The sequence below is a fragment of the Lissotriton vulgaris genome, chromosome 8 (genome assembly GCF_964263255.1).
Source record: "Lissotriton vulgaris chromosome 8, aLisVul1.2, whole genome shotgun sequence".
Taxonomy (NCBI): Eukaryota; Metazoa; Chordata; class Amphibia; order Caudata; family Salamandridae; genus Lissotriton; species Lissotriton vulgaris.
This window is the reverse complement of record NC_141696.1, coordinates 600,925,493-600,951,687: the sequence shown is the minus strand read 5'-3', so window position 1 is coordinate 600,951,687 and position 26,195 is coordinate 600,925,493. Positions and strand designations below refer to the sequence as shown.

Below are 26,195 nucleotides of genomic sequence, written 5' to 3'. Positions count from 1 at the left end.
TGATAAGGAAAGAACTAAGTACGGCAATGTTTAAGTTTTGTTTTCCTGGCCCCCTGCGTCCTATGAGAAGGGAAAACTTAGTAAGGCAAATTAACACTGCCCAGAAATGGAGAGGCTATATTACCGACTTTTAGGTGCACTGTTAACACAAAGCACGCACTGTCAAAGAGACTACCTCCTGACGAATGACACTTGAACACAAGAAAGACAAGCGTTAAGAGCGGCCGGCCGGGAAACTGAAAGTACGGCCGGCCTGTGGCCGGCCATGATTCAATTAGGGATGATTCAATTAGGGGAGGAGAAGCCGCATAGAGCACGCTGGGCGAAGCCCTTTGATGTGCTCTGCGGCCGTGAATGCGCGTGCTTGTTTGGTCACGTGATTCACGTGAACTTAATGAAAACCGCAGCACAAGAAGCCCTTGGTTTCACGAGGATTTCGAGCACTTGAATTCTCGCTTCCTCAATGCGCTTGCGCGCATTGTAGGTCACGAGACCTAAAAACCAGGACTTCCTTCACAGAGCAGTGAGCGCCGAAAGCCTGAACTCCACTCACCAGCCAGCGACAGACCAATGAGAGAGCTAACTGGCGCATGCTCCAGGCGTGGAACCAGCGTGGTTGCAGAATGCCTGGTGCCTGCTTCTTAACAGCTCTTATGAAGACATTTCTTATCAGCTTGTTAAATAAACAAGCTGATAAGAAATGTCTTCACGACAGACGCAAACTAGGCGAGCCAGTCCGGCTCAGGGAGAAAGGGCGCCCCAGAAAACCCTCATTTCCAATGGCAGGCCACCGTTTACCATAAATGGTGACGCCAGCCAATGGAAACGAGGGGCGAGGCTTAAAGCCCTCTCCTGAAAGTCCGCTCCTATTAATCTCCCACAGAAGCGGAGCAGTGCTCTGCCTTGCAACACCTCGCGAGACCTAAAAACCAACGGTAACAAATAACACTGGACTGAGCACTAACCTTGGGTTCTGTAGAATCATGCTGCCCAGCATAATGTGCTTTAATGCCTTGTCAGAGGTAGTAATCGCTATTGGAATGCAGTTACAATTACAGAAGATCACTCTCTCACATGTGGCCCTCGGGTATGTGGAAGTCAAGGCCAGAGTCCCTTACTTATCATCCAGTAGTGCTGTAGCCACTTTTCCCCTTGAATATTCAAGCTTCATGTCGAGTTATCCCTGCACTTGATCTTTAATGCCTAATACTGCCTCAGGCAGTCATTTGTAGACTGTTGCAAGTAGTCTCCTTGTGCAAAGGAACAAATGTGCCATGCCACACATTCTCACAACATCCACCTTGCATCGATCACCATTTTCTGCAAGAAGTGAGCATCAAGATGATAATGCAGGAATGGCACCTGGGGCCGTATTACAGAAAGTGCCCCAGGGGTGCAACAGGCATTTGTGCCTTCTTTGTGTGCACCCGGAGCACTTTGGTATTACAGAAGGGGCCTCAGACACTTGTGCGGCCCCGTCTGTAATACCGATAGCGCTGGCACACTTAAAGCACACCACTACCTTCAGAGGAATTCCTTTGCGTCTGCGCCCATGCCCTATTACAGACGCGGGAGCAGAGGCAAAGACACTCTCAGGAGACGCACTGACAAGGCACCCCCTGAGAGCAGCCCTCTGGAGGGGGATAGGGTGTCCCATGGACCCCCCATACATCCCCTTGCAGGTGGGTGCAGTCACTTACTGCATCTGCCTGCAAGGGGATCTCTAATGCCCCTTATAATTGCAGGCGGGTTGCCGCCTACACTGTGAAACACAGAGCGGCTGTAAAGCAGCTGCTCCATATTTCACTTGAATGCGCTGCCCACAGGGCAGCACGAGTGCGTGGCTGCCTTGGGGGCAGCGCATTCTTTATAATAGGGTGCACTTTCTCTCTTTGTGCCCGGTGCACCTGTTTTAAAGTGCGCCAGGCGCAAACAGTGAAAGAGCGCCCTAATACTTAATATGGCCCCTGATAGGGATCTTGAAGCTTAAGTCTTACTGCTTCAGGATAGAACAGGAAAAACTTGGAAGATGCTAGGAGCCAGCTCTTTTGTATTTAATTGGAGGTTTTGTGAAGCACTGTGGGTCACCTTTTCTTCACTTCAGTATGCGGTAGACATACCAGTGTCTGTGCTATTTAACATTTAGAGTCCAATCAAGGAGCGTGAGTCCCAGTCTGAGGTTCTTGAAAGCTGTCCCCTTTTGCAATTAATTCAGTTATTGGCAAGTCACATTTCTGTTTTCAGTGCCTTCTTGAAATACATATAGTTACTCTGCTTTCAAGCCTGACTTTATAATTTCACTGCTTGGGACCTTGACTGCCATAGTCCCTCTTCTATGTTTGCTATGATTGAATATTGGTTGCTTGATCAAGTATGCCATCAACGAATGAAGGGTCCTGTTTGTCATGTGATGGGGTTTTGGGTAGTGAGGAGGCACCGTTCGTAGTACTCTATGGCAGTTGTTTCGGTAGGTCTGGCCAATGCTGCAAAAAACATAGCCCCCATATTGGGTAGGTGGGCTGGTATCTTCATATCCTTTTAAACTCAAGTTTTCTTGCCCCATACATAGAATCCACCTCATTTCAAGAATTGTGATGAGAAAGAGAGTTGTGACAGCTGGCACAGCTCGCGGGTGGGAGGGAGGGTGCATTTAAAAAAAAATAATAACACTTGCCTTGCTGGCGCCAGGTCCAGCATCTTCTCTACTGCTCGCCTGTGTCCGACTCCAGGTCGGAACAAGAAGCAGGCAGCTAGGCTCCCACCCCTAAGCCAATCACAATGCTGCAATGCAGCCTTGTAATTGGTCGGAGGGCTGTGACCCGGCGCTCAGCCATGGGCTGTAGGGGTGGGCATGTTCTCCATGCAGGCTGTAATACAGCCTGCATGGAGAAGGGGGAAAGTGTGCATGACTGTTTCGGGCGGCCCGTGTTTGCGCCCAGGAGTGTTCTACCACTCCTCCCCTGCAGCTCCGCCCCCTCAAGCACTGCCGCAGCAGGAGGACAATATAAAATGATAATAGCATTCCGTCATTATCATTTTTCTTTTTTCCTTTCTTTTGCTGCTTTCTGGCAGTGGGGCGACGCTCCTCCGCCTTAGCGGATGAGCCGCCACTAATAAGATTGACGAAGTGAAATGGGGGTTTACATCTTATAATACCAGCTACTTGGCGGTGTTCTTTTTTTCTTTCAATGATTGACAAATATTGAGCTGCCTATACGAACAAAAAGGTGATCCATTCATACGTAAGAAGAGCAGCAGTAGCCATATGGAAGAGCACTCGCCTAACCGACTATTTGGCTTCAAACACGCGCACTTCTAAAACGTTTATTTATTATTATTTTTTGTTCGTGCCTCCGTCAACCGATGCTTCTATAGCAAAATGGAAAAAGTGCCCGAGGAAACGAACCCTGCTCCGAAACCGCTATATAAATAAGAGTCTATTTCACAGATGTGCGGGTTGCCTGGAGGAGGGAGGAAACACGCTGCGAACCTGACATTTGGGCTTCGGCTTTTAATTAGCCCCGGGTTCTGGCTGCGTGACAGAACACCGCTTTCAAAAATATCTTTTCGCCAGTCTAATACGGTAAATCCCACATGGTTTTTTAAATAGCCGGAGCTGTGATGTCACTTCGGTCGCACATGAAAATTATTAGACTCGCCTACTACTTCCATTTTTGGCCGAATAGCAGCAGCCTTCTTGGTGCTAAAAATACCGCCCCAAGGTCGGCTTTTTGCATTAGAATTCATGCACAGTGGCCCTGTCTGTAGAAGGGGTGGTTTTAGACGGTTAACTTGTGAAATCTTGCATTGTTTGTGTTTTAGACCCAGCACGTTTGTGTTGCTGAGGTGGGTCACCTTACCAGGCTCTATGGGGGTGTTTGTGTAAAGCCCCAGATACTTAAGATGTCAAGGCCATGTCAGTTTGTAGTGGGGAGATCGGTTTCTGAAGAGTGTGTGAAAGGTCTGTGGACAGTGTTTGTGATACACATGGCATGATGTACATCGTTTTTTTTTATATGTATGGTTGTGAGTTGGTTTTAAAAACCATTTCCAGTGTGGTAGGTGCATGTAAGGAAGAGTGTGAATGAAGCAATGGGCTCTGTATGTGAGAGTTGGTATTGTGGAGTGGATGTGATTGGTGGTGATTTACTTACATTGTGAGTGTTGGGGCTTGTAGCTATTCCGAGGCCCCAGTAGGGCCAATTAGTAGTCATCCCTGGATTCCCCTGCCACTGCTGAGCTGTGTACCTGGGAAAGGGCCCTCACTATGGAGAAGTGTGGCTCAATGATTAGAGCGGCAGACCCTGATGCAGAGGTCTAGCCCGGGACCAGGGTTCAATTCCCGCCTCGGCGAATCTTGGGCTCAAAATTCCACGGACCTGATAATTCTCGCCTCGGTGCCTATTCCAATCATGGAGTCCCACTCTGCAACTCTGGGCAATAGCTTGCTTAATCTCCACAACGGCCCCCACAACGCTAAGCCTGGCCTCCACCTTGGACCAGGAGTGGACGCCTCACAGGGAAAGCCAGGATGGGTTCCACAGCGGTATTCATACAAGGCTTAGCGCCTTGAGACCCTTGCGGGTGAGTAGTGCGCTATACAAGTATCAATTTACATTTTTTACTATGAGTTTCCTGCTTGAGAGGGGATGATGCCAGGAAGGAATGTGCTATTTTGATCAACATCAGGACATTTTGCCCTGATCCAGTGCTTTTGCTGTTGGCTGATGGCAGTGGGTTTTATTTTTGGTTTTGCTGACAAATGGCGATGATTAGGCTCTTATCTAAAAAAAAAATGTTAAGTTTCCTTGTAAGACAATTGGAAGGCCTGTGATTGGCCAGGCAAGTGGGTCTGCTGCCGGGAGGTGTCCGTGCCAGTAAACAAACGTATGTTTATTTTTTTTTATTTATCCTTAGTTTGAGGAAGTGTGTGGGGGGGGAGGGAGGGTGCTGTGATTATTGTGCAAGCATGGCAAGTTAACTTCCTTTATTCAATGCTTTTGCTACTGTCAAAATCTGCATGGCGCATTTTTGTTTTTTACATTAACTGACCCATATTGTTGGGACGGATTGTGATTAGTCAGACTTACGGGTTCATACTCATTGTCTCCCAGCCAGACTATGAACAGGGTATGACTATGTAATCCAGCACTGTTTATTAATTTGAGGGAACTGGTAGGTGCACAGATTTTCGTGCAATACAGATGGAAAAGAGTACTTTCGGGCTCTGGAATATTGACTCAGGGCTGGGGAGAAGCAATGCTTTCTGAGTGGCCTTTGCTTCATTGCTTGCCCAAGTATACATTGGCTAAGCAGCCTGTCACTTACCGATGCCTTTGAGGCATCCCATGTGACCATTGACGGCTTGTGAACATTAAAAATGGTGGGGGGAAGTGAGTGAGCCTGCCTCCAGTGGGATTTAGGTGTTTACGTCTGCAAAATGTTTGATAAAAGGTGAACCAAATGGTGTACTTTATGGCACATTTCTACCATACACCAAGTAAAAATACAGAGGTCTTAAAGAAGCACAAGTTAATTATTCAGTCCTTTCATGGTACCAGACAAGCCTTTACAGGAGTACTGGGGGTTTGCCCTCCCCCAAAAACTTTGGGGAAAAAAGATGGCAAAGCAATGCATTTTCAGCACATTTTCCCCAAATCTCTGTTGTTATACTCGGCTATCACAGCCTGCCTCCTTCAGAAAGCACTGAGATAGAATAGTAGGGTTTGAGGTGAGAAAGAAGCAAGGACTCACAATATGGAAGAATAGCAGTAAAAACTCTTGTAGTATCGAAGTCAAAGAAGCCCACTTCAAAAAGCTACCATTGGTATTACTACCACACCAAACATGGCAAATAACAACCACATGTCAGGTGTTGTGCTGGAGGGTTGCAGTGTGTTAGAGAACTTTAGACGCATTTGATTGATCTGTCCACACAATCTACCCATCTGGGCAGAGATTGTTGCTGCTATGGAAACTGTCCTGGAATACCCTTGACCGGTAGACCTCCACCATAGTTCTCATGGGTCTTGGCTCACGCAGGCTGAAACATCCAACAAAGGAGACTGGATTATAATGTGGATCTGTTTGGGAGCAGTGAAGACCACCCTCGCTGCATGCTGGAGGGAGAAAGACACTCCGCCTCTCTCGCTGTTGCGTCTCAGACTTTGAAATCTAATTGCGATGGAAAGACTGTCAAGTACGCCTGCGAATTAATATGTCAAATTTGAAGTGATCCAATCACGTCTACTCAACTTTTTGCCTGAGGGTGTTCCCATGTTTAAATCCCCAACGCGTCTACAAGCTGCAAATTGGTTTCCTTATTAATACTGCATCAGTCATATGTCAAGAAGTGCCTTGTTTATTTTCTGCACCTCTCCTGAAATGAACTGGTTACTCCTCTGTATAATTCGCCGTCTAACTAAATGCAAAAACGATGAGCTGCATGTAATCCCTCTTCTAGGTATTTTAGATTTTTTCTATAGTTGAGGGGTGGATCGGGTTTTTTAACCAATTTGCTACTCTACTTCCTGTGAGGATATCCGTAGATAGAGGATGCGAACACTAGAATGCGGCATTGTTGCTCTATTCCATGGCTGCATGTACATGTTAGTGTAAAAATCATAATAATACGATTTTGCATAAAAAAAACTGTTACCCATAACTATTGTGGACAGTTAAAAACAATCTTGGTTTGCAGATTTTAACTGCTTATCATTTTTCACAACGTATATAGCACATTTCTTTACTTCTACATTGCTCTTTTTTTGATGTATTCATTGTACCCCTTCCAAGTAGATTCTCGGTCATATAGGTATGAGCGAGAATCTACTTGGAAGGGGCAGGGTGGAAAAATCTCAAATTAAGCAAAGTTCACAATCTGAGTCCATAGACAGCAGAAGTAGACACCTCACAGGCTTGTAAAGTAGTTCTACTGCTCTTGCATGCTGAAGGTCTTGAACAGCGCGACAGATAGTGTCATCAGCATCATCGTATTTATTGAACTTTGGATGCAAGATCAATAGAAATGACATATAAAAATGGGCTGCGAGCAAACAAAAACTATTTAACGGATATTTGGCTTAGTTAAAGGTATTTAGTATGATTCTTTTTATCGCTACAGCTTTTTAAGTCAACAGTGCAACTACGTAGTATTTTTCGTTCACTACATTTACTCACAGGAATATAGGTACTTTTGAAATACATATATAGGTTTCTGTGAAATGTGACAATTTCACAACAGCGATGTAGTGATTATACATATAAAACGTGCATTTTAAAAAAAAATCTACTTCTTGGGCTTAATGTTTGCTAAACACAGGAAACGTAAATTGCGCACAATGGTAAAGGTGTTACAATAATCCGTTTCTCTATTAGATAGAATATTCTTGTTTATAATTTTGCACAGGTAGTCTTTGCGTTATGTTTTCTATTTGTTTTGTAGTGCCTTTTTGGGTCAAAGCATTTTTGCTCGCTCCTTGTGCACTTTTGGGAGGCCTCCATTTGGACTTGTGACCACACTGTGATGGAAAGCAGCAGAGTACCTTTATTAAGAGACTTATTTTCAGATTATGGTATCTAAAGTTGTAGCTGTATTGGCATCAATATGGTGTTTTCCTTATCAGTTGGCTGGAAAGGGAATCCGAGTATTTTATTATGGTGGTACAGAGGAAACTGCAGCCTGTAAGCCTCAGGCAGTGAGAGCAGGAAGCGAGGACCAGGAGTCTGGGCTGTGCTGTGGTGTCACCTCTGGGAGATATATTTTCTTGCCAATGAGCCTGGACAAGACCGATGCTCTGGCCAGTTGATGCAAATTCTCACCTCAACTGCACTTCCCACAAATGGAAATCACCCACTCTTGCACGCACTGAGTGTGTGCGCCTGTGCACACATTGTTCTGCTGCACTTCTACTGCTAGACTCACCAGTTGGCATGCAGCAGACCAGTAGGGTATTCTCCTCTCCCTCCCTCCCGAGCTGGCAATGGTTTGCCCAAAGCATGCTCCTGCTTCCTTCTTAACAGTGGGAGTGCAGCAAATCACATTTTAATCTCCTCCTCCTCCTCCTCCTCCTCCTCCTTTCTCCATCTCTTCTGAGCTCCATGGTGGCCACTCCTCAGCGTTACTGACCCATTTAAAGACTTGTTTGGGCCAAGTACAGACAACAGGATCCATACATCTGCCAATTTTCAACCATAGGCTGTTAAAACATACTTCTAGTTGTAGACTGAGGAGACAAAGTACTTGCTCCTTACTAAGCGGGTGCTTATTCATCTGCACATGTAGATTTAGCGAGTATGCCCTAAACTTGAATTATTTGAGAGGGGTAGGTGACACCTTTTCATTAATCAACAACAGAAGTCATTTTATCGGCCTCATCAAAATGATGAGCTGAAGGTGGGTGCTGGCCTTCATGATGATCGGCAGCAGAACGCAGGTGACACCAGAGAGGGCTTAGCAAGTGGATCGACTCTACCGGAACAAATACGCTGAGTGTTTCTAGATCTAATACTACAGAAGTTACATGACGTAAATTGACATTTTCTTAAAATAAAGTACTTTGTTGGTTTATGACTCGAAACCTAACAGTCCTGATGAGCTGTAGTGACCAAAGCAATGGGGTTCCTGCTGCATCCTGCCATGGAATAGAGTTTTATCAAAGGAGCTTACATCTTAAGGAACATTTCACCCACCATGCATCCTGACTGTTTCCACTTCCCAAGTCTCATATGAGAACTGCTTAGATAGATGTCTGTCTTAGAAATAACTGAACACCTCTCTCCCCCATGTGCCAGAAAAATAACACTGCATGACCGGAAATCCTAATTCTTCACACTCAGGGTGTTTGTATGTCCAAATATTGATGTCACTGGGCATAATAGAGTAGTTTCTAACTGACCTTCATTTCAGTTGCCACCAGGAAAGACTAAGGTCTTGGCTCTAAATAGAGTTTCACAGCAGTTCTGTAGAAATGGCTGGTCTGCATTAAGTGCACTTCATTGGTGGGCGGCCTTGTGGCTGCAGAATCCCCCACAGCTGACCAAACAGGAGACATTAGGAACATTTGCAATGCCATAGAATTAAAAAAGAATTACAGGCATCGGTGACGCGGTGTTTGAAGGCCACGGCAAAGCAAAAGCAATTGCAGGGGACCTCAGTTGGGCACCAACAAGATGAGTACCAGCGTGGTTGGAAGGGCGGGCGAAGGAGGGGAGTGGAGGGAAGCTGGAGTGGTCATTAAGCCGAGGCCCACAAACCACATTAGTTGGGATTAAAGCCTTTCAAAAAGCCAGGTACACATGGGTGGCCGAGTTTCTGCCTGGTTCAGCTCAAGCTTGCAGTGCGTTTATGGTTTGCTGCTGCTTTACTGCCTCCCTGTGTGATGCCTAGCTGCTGGCCTGCTCATACACTTCTGTCTCTCGGATTATGAATGGGGACAGTCTTCCAGAAGAGACCTGGAAAATATTAGCAATGGACTCGGTTCCTCCTATAAACTGCAGATCCGTTTTATAACTTGACCGCATTTAGCAGGAACAGCGCAGCCGGCAAAACAGAATGAAACCCTTCCTCCCGTTGTAAATCAGTATATTTCGGAAAACCACAGTCACCGTTTTATGATCAAATAAATGCTGCTTTCCATTGAAAGAATTAAAGAAAAGCAGATGATAATGGGCTGCGTATATACACGTTCCTTTAACATCTGAACGTATCTTTTGTGGAGTATTAAAGGCTTAATGAAGCATGTTAAAAAAATAAAAATGGAATTAAAGAACATTGAAATACTCCTGAAAAAGTTCATCACCTTGCTGTCTAATTACTTTGGTAATTATTCGTTGATTATTTCTAGAGCTGGGCCCCAGGATTTGGAGCAGAAACGTAATTATAAGTCAATAAACAGCGCATATTAAAAATGTCAAATTTTTGGTTCATAAGGTTCTTAATACGATCAAATTAATGCGGAATGTGTGCGTCCAGTGCCACATAAATTTGTGAATGTAGCATTTCATCCATTCTTATTTTTAGAATAAAGATGCCATTACCAATACTTTGAACAACATTCACTGCACTTGTGAAGTCAACTGCTTGCGAATTAGGTTGATGGCGTGCTTTTCAAGTCGAAGCCTACCTGGGGCCATAGTACAGAAAATGCCCTGGTGGTTCAACGGGCGTTAGTGCCCGCTGTCCATGCCCCAGGGCACTTTGGCATTACGGAAGTGGCCGCAGACACTTGTTCGACCTCTTCTGTAATAACAATGGTGTTGGCGCAGTGAAAGCACCAGCGCTATCTGCAGGGGGCGTTCCCTCATTTGCATAGGGGCGTGCCCCGTGCAAATGAGTGAATCCCTTACCCTCTGAGCCTGCGCCGTATTACAGACTCGGTGCAGAGGTAAAGAAGCCCTCAGGAGGCGCACTGTCAGTGCCCCCCCCTGAAGGCAGCCCTCTGGCAGGGAGAAATGGGGCCCCATTAACCCCAGACATCCCCTTGCAGGCAGTGCTTTAAATGGGAAAAAATAAGTGCAGGTACTCATTAAAATGACCTAGAGGTGTGGCATGTGGGCGGGGCTATGGGCGGGGCTAAGGTCAAGTTATGATGATACATATTGACTTCTATAACGGTTGCAGCACATATCAATACACAACAGAAATGCATTTATGTTAACAAAACAGGTTAAATCATTACACAAAGTGAAAGGCAAACAGGGTAATATGTTAAAAATGTCCTTGTTTTGTAATATTTGCAACTTCTTAATGTCATACCGTTATTTGTTGTTGTTTGAGACCATGCTATATATCCTCAAGTGTGCATACACACAAAGAAATAAGCAGAGGTACAGAAAAGCGGCTGAGCTAAGGACTACAGAAGCGCCTTGGCTGTCAGAGAGAGCTTCTTCTTGGACAGCCTAGTGCCCACCAGCACTAGCAGCCAATGAGCTTACCTTTCATGAGTACTGGTACTCTCCAACGTAGTGGCGAAGGGTCAGTATTGCAGTGATAAAAATAAGAAGTACCAGTACTCAGAACCTGTGAGTACCAGCCCATTTAAGGCACTGCTTCAGCCCTTTGCCCTAAGGCCAGGCTCTTCCTATCTCCTTCTGGTTCAGTGTCTCTGCATCCACCTCTACTGTCCTTTCACGATTAACCTCTCATTTCTACCCAGCCTCTAACCTTCTCTCTCTGGTTGTGCCCCTCTTACTGCCACCTCTCACTTACTTTCTCCACAAGTCTCTTAAATGTTGTAATTGTTTTTCCCCCACTTGCCTCCTCTTCTAACCTCCATGATGTACCCATACCCTAAATTTGCCACCTGGCCTGTGATTTGTTGTCCTGTGTTTCATTGTTTGTGTTGATAGAGCACGCTTAATGTTGAGGCCTGTATTTTGTAAATATTTTTTCTAGTAAATAAAAGCAGTACAAAACAATTTTCAAGCTGTGAAAGTGTGTTTGTGCATGTGTGTGTGACTGAGTGCACGCAAGCTCCGCCACGCCCTGTAAATTCTGCAGGGCAGCGTTTTAACCTGAATTTCAGGCACGTGGTTCATCAATAACTAAACCAATTACTACAAGAAATACAGCAGATTTGAATTTGTATTAAAATACAACTCCTAAGCACCCATTTAAAAACGAAACGAATATCTAGCTGGTATTATCTGAAAAAAATGGTAATTATAACTTAAGCTGTCACCTCACTTTTTTTACAATCTTCCCTCCCCCTTCCTTCTATGTCATCTCGGGTTGTCACCTTGTCGCCTTGTTTTTGTAAGGAACGGTTGTGTCTGAAATCGATCACAAAATGAAAACAGCGGCTTCACAGCATTTACTCCTTTGTTCGGCTGGGCCTGACTGTTGTCCGGTATTAACACGTCTTTCTTTGTCATGCAGATGAAGGGTATCCTTTCTGCGTAAACTCCCTCCCCCTTCTCTCCCTTTCCAAGTTTCACTAATCTATGGGAAAGAAACGAAGAAAGTTGGATTGCAAACATTTCCCAACCCCGCATGGGCGCCTGTAAAAGAGGGAGTGCAAAGCGCCTAAAGTGCACGGAATGAAGCGCTTTTCAACAGGACATTTGTCTGCTGGTTCCTGAAGAGGAGGGCGTCAGCTGCTGGGATTTACAGAGAGAGCATCTTGAGTGCTGCAGCGTTCGGTCCCTGCTATTCATTGCTCTTTGGACAGGGCTGCCTTCACACCTCGCTGTTATCATGTAAATCATGGGTACTCACAAACTTTCTCTCGGGGGCCAAATTTACAGTGTGGTTTGTGTCCGAGGGCCGCACCCGTGGGGGCGGGGTCAGTGGGGGAGGGGGCGGGCCTAGAGCAACAAAAAAAAAACTGCGACCATGAGGTTGAACACAGGTCCCTGCAGCAGACGCCTTCGTCCACTGAGCTACAATACCCGCATACACATCTCTCTCTCTCTCTCTCTCTCTCTCTCTCTCTCTCTCTCTCTCTCTCTCTCTCTCTCTCTCTCTTTCTCTCTCTCTGTCTCTGCCTCCCTCCCTCCCTCCCTCTAGCTCTCACTCTCTGCGCTCTCGTGGCTGTTGGGGCCTCTCTTCCTGGCCCAGGGGCGACGGAGCTGTTTAAGCATCGAAAGATGCCTGGCTGCGTGATCACAAAAGCAGCCAAACCGTAGCTTCTCTGATTTTTTTTTTTCGCTGGAGTTTGCCATCCAGACATCACATCACAAACAACAGGGGCCAAGTATCAGCGTGTTATCTTTTTATCAAAATAAGCTCCAAAGGGGGCAGAGTTTTCATGCAGAATAACAAGGGAGTATTATTAAACGGCCAGACTATTAGCTAAAGGCAGTTTACACTTTCTTCGAATGTAAAGGAACCATGTAAATCTGCTCTGAATAATGCACCTGCTGCAAGGGCTTGTGGGCAGCCTGCAAACCCCCGGTTCCAGTTCTGGCGCACCCCCTCGACCTTTCATTTCTCTGGGGCCAATAAGAAGTCGACAATCAATAGATTACATAACACCAACTACCAATACAGCGCTTTGGGATTTTGCGGATGAAGCGCTTTACAGGGAAACATACTAACAAACATACTTTTAACTCATAAAAAGCAGAGAATGCACCCTCGTTAATTTCTTTTGAAATTGGATCTTTGCATACCAGCTGCGGGGAGGCCAGGCTCGGAATGAGCAACATTAACATGATCTCTGCAGAGTTTTGGACTCGGGCGGATTAGCATATCAAAGCGGCAGCCCGGGGCAAGGGAAGCCATCGATAGCCCCGGGCTGTGACAGCTTCCAGGCGCGCGCACACAGCCGCACCCAAGCATTTCACAGGTCTTTAATAGACCATTCGCATGCTAATGAGGCTATTTTCACCTCTCAGCGCCCCTGCAGTCCCACTCTGACTACGGCGGAAATCGCCCGGCCCCCACCGGCAGCAGAGTCTCAATCAGCTCTGGTTGCAGGCAGCCTTTCAAAAAAAAAAAAAAAAACTCGGGTACGATGTCTGGGCGGTCCGCGGGCCGCCGGGGAAGGCTTGCCGGGCCGCCACTGGCCCGCGGGCCGTACTATGAGTACCCCTGATGTAAATGCAGCCACACAAAGGAAAGCAGCTCCTGTTCGAAAAAAACAAACATACAAAAACCGGCTTACTGACTAGCAGCCCGAGGCCAGGCTATTTCACACACCTAGCAGGGGGGGAGGAGGGGATGGGGTGGGAGTGCTAAGCACTTTCAGCATAATGGTCGTTTCATGCCTAATCAACAGTGCAGGGTCTGCCTCGACCCTGTCCTGTTAATAACAGCGTAAGAAAGCGCTCCCCAACCCCTGCAGGGTGTGGAATTCTAATGAGCGCTACAGAACATTAGCAGCATCTCTGTAAAAGTCCCCTTCAGGTCTGCGAGATCCAAACGCAGAGCGGCATTTGTCCCGCATTGCAGGCGATAACAAACCTTAGCTTCTCATGCCATCAATCACGGTACCAGTACTCTCCGCGACTGTAAAAAAAAGTGCCGGTACTGACAGCTCGGAAATTGTGAAATGCCGGTACTCAGTACCGGTGAGTACCGGCCCATTTAAAGCACTGCTTGCAGGCGGTTGAAGTCACTGACTGCACTCGCCTGCAAGGGGATCTCTAACCTCTTTCAAAAGAGCAGGCAGGTTGCCGCCTGCACTTTGTAAATACGGAGCCGCTGTAAAGCAGCTGTTATGTTTTTCACCGGAATGCGCTGCCCTAGGGCAGGGCGGGTTCGCCGCTGCCCTTGGGGCAGCACATTTATTTTAATGGAACGCATTTTCATTGTTCCGCCAGGCACACCTTTTTAAAGGTGTGCCCGGCGCAAACAATGAAAATACGCTTATTGTGTAATGTGGCCCCTGGTTTGCTAACGACATCTTGGGGACATTCGGAAAGCTTCCCTGGTAATGCATTCTGCCCATTGTTTACCATTGGTTTTGTGGTTTGTAGCTCAAATTCGCTTGCTTTCTATTTGCTTTGTTTTAGGCTGTCCAGCTCGAGTTCGTCCCTTCTCTTGCTCAAATCCCATTTACGGTATTCTTCCATTAGTATAGAATTTCTGTAACCAGGCCTTTAAATCTTGCTCTTATCTTGTCACATTTGTTGTGCATTCAGACACAGAGGTCAAATGTCAGACTCTGTCTTCCCAGGAGCTTAGTGTTTACTTTTCTTTCTCCAAGGTGAGAGGATTTATTTGACAATCATACTGTCCAGGCTACTACAATTTTTTTTCTAGCACAAAAATCCACATTTAAATGTCTGTAAATAAACTGGGTAGATATTTCAGAATATGGAAAGCACAAATAAAGCACATTGTTTTGGTAATTCTGAAGTGTGGCGGAAACAGTTATTATATGATAATTTAAAAAAAATACACTAGGTGACATTTCCTCACATTATTGTTTGTGTGCTGTATACTTTTATCAGTAAAATTGTATGTCTGTGCAATATGTAATGTTGATTTCATTTGATGATCTGTGTTGTCTGTGATGGCAGTGCACTACCACACCATGTATACTCCACTTTACCCCACTCCACTCCACTCTGCACCACTCCACTCCGCACTATAACACTCCATTGCACACTGCATCACTGCACCCTATTCTTCACCAGTCCACAACACTTCATTCAACACTTCATTCAACACCTCTCTACTTTACACCACTCTTTTGCAATGCACTCTATCCCACACTACTCTGCTATGCACCACCACACTCTATGCCAATCCACTCTAAACCACTCTGCACCACTGCACTCTGACACTTCACCTCACTCCACACTGAAACGATCAACTCTACGTCACTGCACTCTGTCACTTTATTCATCTCTGCGCCGCTGCACTCTATGCCTTGTTACTCTAAACGAATGCACTCTACACCAATCTGCTCTTCACCACCGCACTGTATGCCACTGTACTCGACAGTGCAACACTCTTTGCTACTTTATGCTGCACCGTTTTATGCCACTACACTCTCCACTAATGCACTCTACGCCACACCACTGTACTTCACGCTACTCTAGTCTGCCCCTCTGAACTCTACGCCACTTTACTCTGTGCCTCTGCACGCTACTCTACACCACTCTACACCACTCTACGCCAATCCAATCTACACCAATCCACTCGACACCACTTTAATCTACTCTGTACTACTGCACTCTATGCCATTTCACCATTTCTCTACTCTACACCACTATACTCTATGCCAGTGCACTCTAATATGCACCAATGCACTGTGCACCACTGTTCTCTGCATCAATGTACTCTATACCGATGCACTCTGACACTCTACTCTGCAAGACTACACTCTCCACAACTGAACTCAACTCTATTCTACTCTGCACGACTGCACTATCACACTCTACTTCAATGCACTCTATGCCACTGCACTCTACTCCTCTGCACTCTACCCTGCACCACTCTGACGCCCTACTCCATTAAACTCTTCTCCACTTTGCCACTCCACTCTACAACACTCTATACGCCACTTTACAACACTACTCCACTCTATGCAACTTACTCTATGGCACCCCATGTCACTTTACTTCACTCTATTCTATGACACCACTCCACTATTCTACTCCACTGCACTCCACTCTGACATTCTATGCCACTCCACTCTATGCCACTTCACTCTGACACTTGACTCTACAACACTCTGCTCCCCTCTATGACATTCCACTCTCTAAAACTACTCCACTGAACTGTGATCTACGTCACTCTACTCTACAACAACACTCTACACAACACCCTCTACGCCACTCCACTCTGCTCTACACAATTCCACAACACTCTCTGCCACTCCACTCCACAACATTCTGCTCCACTCTGCGACACTCCACTCAACACCTTTCAACTCAACACCTTTCCACTCTGACACTCTACTCCCTCCAAGACACTCCACAACACTACATCCAAGACACTCCACAACACTATACAACTCCACTGTATGCTACTCTATGACACTATACTTCACTCCACGCCACCCACCTCTACTGTACACCACTCTATGCTGCTCAACGCCACTCTATGCCCCACAATACTCCACTCTACAACACTCCACTTTTAGCCATGCTGTACAGCAGGCACTCTTGAGTACAACATGGCTAAAACATATTGTCAAAGCCAACAGCTCTTGCATAGGCGCGACCTATTGGTTTTGCCAATGCGTGTTATCTAGTGCTTCTTAGCATACTTTTGCCATTTCTAAGCACTGTAAATAACAGGCGTTGTTATTACCCAAGACAGTGGGTTCAATTTACCAAACTAGAAGGATGTGAGGCTGAGTTGGCCTTTTTTGATTCAAACTTGTCATCTGTATTTCAGAAGAGATATCCTTAGTGAGTCTCACACAGACCTGGTTTAGGGGCAGGGTCAGACTGGGATCGGAAACCAGCCCTGGCAATTCGGTCCAACCGGCCCGGGGTGGGTGGGGGGGGGGGAGGGGTATGGGGTATGGGGGGGGGGGGGGGGGGGAGTGCTGGAACATTGCTGCTATGTGCGTTTGTTACAAGGGGACGATTTTGCACTGCTGCAAAACCGGCCCCCAGTAACACAAGCACTGGCGTTGCCAATAGGTCTCGCATTAGGAAAGTTTGAGCTATTGGTATTGTAAATGACACATTTTTTATTTATGTGTTGGTTTTGAAAATAGCAAAATTAATAGCTTTGTCATTTACAAAGACAATACTTTTAACTTTCGCAAATGTGACACCTATAGCATTTGTAATGCAATATGTGTTGTATTTACGTGACTTGGATGTATTGATATTACGAATAACCATTGATTTTAATTTTTTTAATTAATAAAAGTTATTGTAATTTATAATGGCAATAGATTAAACTTTTGTAAATAACTTTTGTGAAGATTATGTCCAGTGTATTTTATTGTGACGAAAATCCAAGAACAGAAGTGAAATATTAACATCTTTATGTGACATTTGTAATAAAGCTTGAAACATTGAGAGTACATATTTGAACCAGTTGTTGTTGAATGGTTGCACAGATGCTGTGGTGGCGCTGAGTGATGTGGTGGTGTCCCTTGTTGGTGCTGAGTGATGCTGTGGTGATGCGATAGAGTGTAATTATGTGGCATGTAACTAATTGGCACTGAGTGGTATTTGGAGTGTATGTTGCATTGAGTGCAGTGTAATTATGTGGCATGTAATTATGTGGCACTGAGTGTTATTTGGAGGGTATGTTGCGTTGAGTGCAGAGTAATTATGGGGTGTGTAACTATGTGGCACTGAGTGGTATTTGGAACGTATGTTGCATTGAGTGCAGTGTAATTATATGGTGTGTAATTATGTGGCTCTGGGTGGTATTTGAGTGTATGTTGCGTTGAGCGCAGTGTAAATATGTAGCATATAATTATGTGGAACTGAGTGGTATCGTGTGGAGTGTGTGTTGCATTCGGTAGAGTGTAATTATGTGGTGTGTAATTATGTGGCACTTAGTGGTATTTGGAGTGTATGTTGCATTAAGTGCAGTGTAATTATGTGGCGTGTAACTATGTGGCACTGAGTGGTATTTGGAGTGTATGTTGCGCTGAACATTTTGCACTTTAACAGAAAGAATGATTCCCATGCAAAATGTAACTTAAGACCTGCCTGTATCTGAAAAAGTGAATTTGACCTGGTGAAATGTAATCCGGTGCTCTTGTAAAAGGGATGGAACACTGTGTGGCTATTCAAAATGTCCATTAAGCGCTATAAGTGGGGTGATCACCTGACTAATATGTTCTTGGACAGCCAGTTCAGATGCACAACCTGGAAAGAACGAATGCCAGAACGATGTGTGCTGCATTCTGAGAAAATAAAACAAGCAGCGGAACCCGGACGACAAAAAATATTAGAGAGCATTCACAGTATCCCCTCGATCCTGCATTTTCCATTGAATGGCCATTCATAACTGATGAAACAATATTCATCAACCGGTAAGACGGTGCTAGGCAGATACCTCATGACTGAACTTTCAGGAAAATATATGTATCTGAAAATAATACTTTAAAAATGGTGTACTTGGTATCAGAAGGAAGGCGGTTAATGGGAGCGAGCTCTGCTTTAAAATAAACTCATAAGTATTGTACATAAAAAACATCGGTAAATGAGCCACTTCACATTGCGAGGAATCATGGCGCCTGCTCGTGAGCGCAACACCCCCACCCCACCCTGCTCCATTCCCCCACACCAATGACACAGTTACCTTCTGATACTTCACCTCGGTGATGCAACATCCCACCGTCTTTCACGTGGCGGGTGGAAAGAAAGGTATTTTGTTTCTGACTTGCACTGTGGTGCTTTTACACGTCGTCATAATTACAGAGCATTTATTATTCGGTGAGATTATATTTACAACTGCGTGTCTTCGAATGCAGGTACCGTACTTGCATAAGTATTAAATGTTGGCAGTCGCTCTCTTAAGAGACACTTTATTTTGCAGACCACTCCAGCCTTTATTTGCAGCGCGCTTTCTTGATTATCTGGCTCCATTTCCTTAATGTATTATACATATGCATTCGCTCGAGATCCAATGCAAACAAATGGATAACTCAGTTCTTTATCCATGCATTGCAGGGCCTGCCTATGTGCTTGGAAATCATTGGTTCAGCTGATAAGAAAATCACCGGAGTAGAGAAAGCAGGCGAATTACACCCGTTAAGTTTGTGTTGGAAGCTTTTTTTGTTCAAAAAGGTTTTTATTCATTTAGAAGAGAAAGACGACACAACCTCAAGCATTGGAACCCCTCAGATCTAATCGTTTATTACTGTTGAGTATTACTCAGAGTATTGACAAAGTGTAAACTGTTTCATTACAATTAAAGAAAGGATCTATCATAACATGAGTGGAAAGGCTGGTGCTGTAGAATATTGACGGCTGGTTTTGCTAAGAGTGCGAAGCTTTTTTAAATCTCAAGTGGACTTTGCTGGCAGCATCACACAGCTAAAGAACTATGTCTCACAGGAATGTTCGGTGTGACTAAAGGCACAGCATATGTTTTATGTGCCGTGAGGGAAGCCGGATGGGGGCGGGAATGCGAGCGAGGGGAGGCAGCTGATAAGAAAATCACCGGAGTAGAGAAAGCAGACGAATTACACCCGTTAAGTTGGTGTTGGAAGCTTTTTTTGTTCAAAAATATTATTTTCATTTAGAAGAGAAAGACGACACAACCTTAAGCATTGGAACCCCATCTAACATGAACTGGCAAATTGGCAGACAAGAAGGACCTGGCAGGTCGCGCCTACTATTCACAAAGTTTGTTTTTGTGTTCCCGTTTTGTTTTCATTTGTGTTGTCCTGCAGCGGAACTTCTGGCTGCTGAACACAGGCTGCTCCGTGTGTGTTTATAGGTTGTGTCCTTGATGCAGCACTGTTCTGACTCATACACAACTTGTGATCTTTGTAACTCCTCGACGCAGCACTGTTTTGACTCGTACACAACTTGTGATCTTTGTAACTAACATCCTATCATGGCTGATGGGGCTGCGGTCGCCGCTGCATTATTGGAGTCGTCCATCTCTCTGCATGTGCTTCTGATTTCCTCTGGGGGTGCAGTGCCGGCTCCTGCGCACTAGTGAGAATCTGTGAAGTGGCAGGGGGGAGATGTGCAAGGGACTCGAGGGGATGGTATGGGTAGGGTGAGATGAGCTGCCTCCATTGAGGAAGATGCGCTGCCATACGGGGCTAAGAAACATGTCCACAGCGCCGGATGGGGGAGTAGAAGCCGCACAGCACACGCTGGGAGAAGCCCTTTGATGTGCTGTGCGGCCGTAAAAAAATGCAATTAGGAGGGAGGGAGGCTGATGCGCGTGCTTGTTTGGTCACGTGATTCACGTGAGCTTAAAGAAAACCGCACCAAGAAGCCCTTGGTTTGACGAGGATTTTGAGCACTTGAATTCTCGCTCCGCTCAATGCGCTTGCGCGCATTGATAGGTCGCGAGACCTAAAAAACAGCCCCACCAGTCAGAAACCAGCCCCCCCCCCCTTCTGGCCCACCGGAGAAACGCCCGGTTCCCCTTTACGGCCAATCTGGCCCTGTTTAGGGGCTTTGACTGTCATATCTTGCTGAGTAGATGACGAAAGTCACATATTAAGTGTGACTTTTTTTAGTTCAAAACATTTTTCTGAGGCTTTGCTTGGAATCAATGAAGAGAAATAAGCAGATGCATGTCTCTGCAAATAAGGCTATCTCCAGCTCCTGCCTGTTCTATGTGGAGTGAAATCTCTCAGTAGGGCTGCAGAGGTGGCATGGGGCGATCCCTATATCACAACCAGCACACATTGTCTGCTCAGTGTCGAATAAAGGACAGCAATCAGCAGGGTAACTAAGTCATGAACTAATTATTGGGGAATACTCTTCAAATGTACTGTCAGGCACAGACACTTGTGTGGGATAGCCACAATGTCTCCACGCCTGACCTGCTGGAAGAATCAGCTGGCCACTGAAACCCTTAAAAATTAGTGAAGTCAAAAACTAAACTTCAAGAACGTCCTTTAAAATGTGCCTCCAGTCACAGGGATGCCTAATGGGTCCTGAAGAAACCTTACCATAATAGAAGCGGACATCCACTGTTCTTGCAGGGCAAATAAAGCCCTAATCCATTAGTCACTGCAGATGTAGATCGATGATGTAGATAGATGGAAGCTTTTCAAGCTAAGTACTGGCTTCGCTACAGCCTGCAGCCTTCCCCTGCTGAGGAAATGCGAACACCAGAAATGTTTCTAAGTCCAAACATAGAAGACTTCACAGAAACAAGCCTCCACTGCCATCCAATCAATGTTGAGGGCTGTTTGGGCTTGAAACCTGCACTTTCTCGCTTGCTTTCCTGCCTTCAACAACTGAGACCTCGCCTTCCCGTTATCAAAGATCTGTTCTTTGGACATGGCCTGCTGCCTCGCTCCATTGAAGACTTTCTCCTTCCAAAAAATGTTTTAAGTTCAGCGGTTGGCAGTGCCTAATTTGTAAAAAAAAAAAAAAAAAATAATAAACTGCTTGACATCAAGCTGAACTTGACTCTCAAATCTTCAAACTATTCCTCCATCTCTCTCTCTCTCTCTCTCTCTCTCTCTCTCTCTCTCACTCTCCAACAAGCACATGTTTTTTTTTTAATATTTATTTTCATTGAAGCAAACATCAGCAAAAAATGCACATTACAGAGGGTCAGTTATCGCAGCCGCGCATACACCATGGGAATACAGGATTAACTCAACAAAGGGGTTGCTGAACTGTTCCTAAAAAAAGGGGGAAATTAGGTAAAGCTGGTGTGACCGAAGGTGTGGATATTACACCTTTGGGCATCCATTTTGTTGGATGTATTTGCCTCACACACCCAGAAGGGTGTCATGCTCCATCATTGGTGGTTGCTCCTCGTCGGGGAGGCGGTGCAATCCCCAACGGGCTCACCTCAAGGAGGGGCTCTTTGGCGGAGATCTTTTGTATCCAACTGCCTTATGGTGAAGTGCGGGTGTGTGGGCGGGATAGCTAGTTGCCTGGTGAAGTGATTAAAATGTAGCAGGGGGTGCCGGAAACCACTTTATTCTGGAGGTCCCCCTACTGCAATTAAAACCGTGAAGATAGCTCGCTAGGTGTCAATCCGTTAGGTAGAGTGACCCTAGAAGAGACTAGCAGAGCAATTGGTCGACATGTTTCTCGCACTGGGGTATATTCACCTGCGATTCATCAGGACCTTATAAAAGTGAATGAACTAAACTAAACAACGGTTTTAATTGCAGTAGGGGGGCATAGCTGCGGGGCAACACGGAGGTAAACTCGACCCGAGTCTATTGCGAAATTAGCAATCAACCCCAGACGTTCTTGAAATGCTCATGAAGCAAGACAACCTTACACAATGAATCATGCAACTGCATGGTCCGATACCGCTGTAGGCACATTATATCCTTAATTTATCATTGAAACACTGTAAATAGTCTTGCACTTTTTGGTTATTTACACTTTATTTAGAAACACGTTAGTAAGGTGGGGAAGTTGTGCCCCCGTCCTGAAGAAGGAGCACAAGCTCCGAAACATGTCGACGCACACCAGAGGTACTGTCCATAGTTACGACAGTTAACTACCTCAAACTGCACTTCTTTTAACAGTACCAGCCCGGGGTTGTGAATAAAGTTTTTTCCTTAATACCTACGAGCCAGGTACTTTTTAAAACCTTCACTATATCCCACCACTCACATTAAAATACCCTATCACTTCCACCACACACACCACACATAGTTTATACTTTCAGTGCTCCCGCGTAGTCGTAGGTCGCAGCACGCCGCATCCCGTTAGAGGGGTGCGAAGACCCCAATGATGAAGCATGACACCAAGGGGCCTGTTGGTGTGTGAGGGGTATTTTACAAAACACTGAGTGTTCCCACATCTGTGGTTGACACTCTCCTTGTCCACTGTGAGTAGGATTCCTTTTGTTTATGTAAACAGTGCCTGTGGAGTAAGAATCCTATCTCTGTACTCTACCTCTTTTCTGTTTTTTTTTCTGCCCACACAGGCCCTTCAGGTGCGCGAGGGGGGCTCAGTTGGTGTCTGTGTGCCTCTCATGACTCGGGGGGTATTTAATACAGATGCAGGCCGTTATTCGTACACCACGCTGGGAAGGTGCTCTTCTTCCATACCCCTCTTTCTCTTACATTGGGGCTGTCGCCTGCGCTGCTTGTTGCTGGAGGGCCCACCGCAGACTGCCTCGCGCTGTAGTCCATCCACTGTCACCAGGCCGCAGGCGGTGTCCCTCATGCTGGCTGCTGCAGAGACGATCCCCTACGCGCTCACCTGTGGCCAGTGCTCTCCTTCGCCGTGCTGGTCAGCAGTGTGCAGGTACCAGGGACACTGTACGGGCTGCCACACGTGCCCAGCTTCTGTGCCACACCTGCTGTACATCAGTCCCGGGGCTCACCTTACACCCAGCGGGTAACTAGGGTGACCAACTGGCATGGGTGCAAATTCAGGACAAAGGGTCAAAATTCATGAAAAAAAATCAGGACAAAAGGTCAAAATTCAGGACAAAACTTGGGGACAAAAGGTACGTTTTACCGACACGTCAGAGGAGGTCGCGCAATAGTATATAAGTAAGTAAATAGACAACCACAAGTCAAAATAAGTTTATATTAGGTTGAGACAATCGTGCTCTTCACGGTTTTTCAGTATGGCCGCAGCTTGCTACCTTAGACGATTCAAAACTCTCATCTCGCTCCAGCAGGTACATTAGTCCAAGACGATGGTGAACCACACCTGAATATAAGTGAGGCTGCTTTTATTGTTGATTGAAAACTACTGGATATACAAGGAACTTTGCAGTGCCAGCCCCCAATAACAAAACCGCTCACCCCCCCTTTCCAGCCTCTCAGGGAAACACCTGATGCTCGGTTGGCCAGTCCGGCCTTGCTACCACCCTCCAATGGTGCCCTTCATCTTCACATAGACCATCTCTCATGTGTATTTAATTTCTTTTATAGTGTTACTCATCCCAAGTATGTAGGGCAGGGTGTCGGAGGGCGTTACCTCACACACACATTATGTAGAGTAAATGATTCATATAAATGTGAAAGTCAATGTATAGGATATGTTACTTAAGATAATGGGTGCTACAAGATGTAATCATTCTTTTATCTATCATTCAGTCTTTCACCATTCATTCTGTCCTTCCATCTATGTGCCCATCTATATCCAAACATATTCAACCATTTGCAAACCCATCCACCATGTATCCTTCCATCCATCATTTCACTCATCCATCTCTCCATCCACACTTTCACTCATCCATCCATCCATTATTAAACCTCCCACCCTTTCACCCTGTCTATCCGTACAGTCATCCATCCATTCTTCTACCCATCCATCTAATCACTCATCTATCCAGCCACTTACCCTTTCACCCATCCAGCCATCCTTTCACTTACTAATCCATCCACCCAATCACTTACCCTTCCACCCATTAAGGCTTTTAGTCATTAATCCTCCATTTCTCTCTCCATCCCCCTTTCACGAATCCATCCATCCATCTACTCATCCATTCATGAATCCATCCATTGACCCTATTACTCATCCATTCGTTTTCTCATCCATCCACCCTTTCACTTCTTCACTCATCTATCCATCCTTTTATCGATCTACCCCCTTTCACTCACTCATCAATCCTTACATCCATCCTTTCACTCATTCATCCATCCACCCATTCACTTGCCCATCATCTACCCTTTCACTCATCCATCCATCCTTTCACACACCCATCCACCCTTTTACCCATCCATCTACCCTTTCAACCATACATACATCTATTTACCTTTCCTCTCATCCATACTTCCACTCATTCATTCAACCATCCTTTCTTTCATTATCTTATCCATTCACCCTTTCATTCATCCATTCATCCTTTCACTAATCCATGCAGCCATTCTCACATTCCTTCACTTATTTACTCACCACCATTTCACATTATGAGCTGAGTCTTTGTCTGCAGAGTTACAGACAGAAGGGGCCCATCAAGAACTTCACCTTACTGTAGTTCATAAAGCAAGGGAAGGAGTGGGGTGGGGAGGGTTCACTATGCCCCTGCACATAGGCAATCTGAAAACGTAGAAGTCATGAGTCATGCATGAAGCACAGTGCCAGGATGTGAGGTGACTGTGAAATGGTTTTGTTTCCAGGGCTTTAAGTGAATAAGTGAAGTTAAAAACTCTTGAGGGGGGGGGGTGTCTCTTCAAAGAGGGTGTTCGATGTCATGAAGGGCATGGTTTAAAACACCTAAGCTAAAAATCTGTGCTTAGCATAGTGTTCCACCCGACTGGTATTATGTTGTTTCTGTCATTGCATCCAGAGATATAAAACAGCAAGTATCGTTACACCAACAACAAGCCAGGACTATTGGTTTTGTCAATGTTTGCTATTTGCTTAAAATAAAAAAGCAGCAACCATGGCTTTGTTGAATATAATATTGAAAATACTTCAGTTCTAAAATGATGAGACAGTGAAAGATATGAACCTGTTCTTTTGAACTTGTTTTACAGGCTTCTTTACATAAACTGTTTCCCAACATTGCAGCATGGGTGGGCACTTTACCTTTTATCCATCTTACAGAATGCCCTGCTGTACACTGAAGCAGGAGGAGGCCACCACATGCTTTCACACCCCAGACTGCCCCATTGACATTCTGTATGTGGCAATTAGCCGGCATACAGAATGACAATGGGCTGGTTGGGATGCTCTTGTGCTCTAGGAGGAGTGCGAGGTGGCCCCATCAGAGGGGGTGAGGCCTCTCAAAGGGAGCATTAAAGCTCCCTGTGATGGCCAAAATTATGGACAAAAGGTGTCCGTAAAAGGGATCATCACGATTAACGGACGCGAGGTCCAAATTACGGATGGTCCGTGAAATTTACGGACGGTTGGTCACCCTACGGGTAACTGGTCACTGCTTACGACTGCTGGCAGGGGGTGCCCTCAATGTGGGCTTCACTCTCCCCCTCGCGCATGTCAGGGCTGCTGCTGCACGCAGTTCCAACCCGCTTGTCGCCATTGTAAGGGTCAGGGCTCTAGGCCCTCATGCAGTTGCATTAATGACACAGGCTCATGGTTAATGTATCGGGAACTGGACTAGGGCACATGGACCCGGACCCTTTTATTAATAGAAGGGTCACCTGACCGGTGACAGCCATGATGGATGGGTGTGGGGGTGAGTGTGGATGTCAGCCCTCTAGGAATGGCTGGTGGAAACACATTACTTT

At 45.7% G+C, this 26,195-nt stretch overlaps 1 protein-coding gene across 2 annotated transcripts in view; it reads left to right on the top strand.

Annotated features, from left to right (window-relative positions):
• CMSS1 (cms1 ribosomal small subunit homolog) overlaps positions 1–26,195 on the top strand; it is a 940,652-nt gene that overhangs the window by 532,177 nt on the left and 382,280 nt on the right. The window contains exon 1 of one of the 2 annotated variants that reach the window (XM_086934453.1): positions 3,725–4,584. The exons of the other annotated variant lie outside the window; for it this stretch is intronic. The gene's annotated coding sequence lies outside the window, so the exon portion shown is untranslated. Of the gene's footprint in view, positions 1–3,724; positions 4,585–26,195 lie in introns of those variants that run through there. 2 annotated transcript variants of the gene reach the window in all.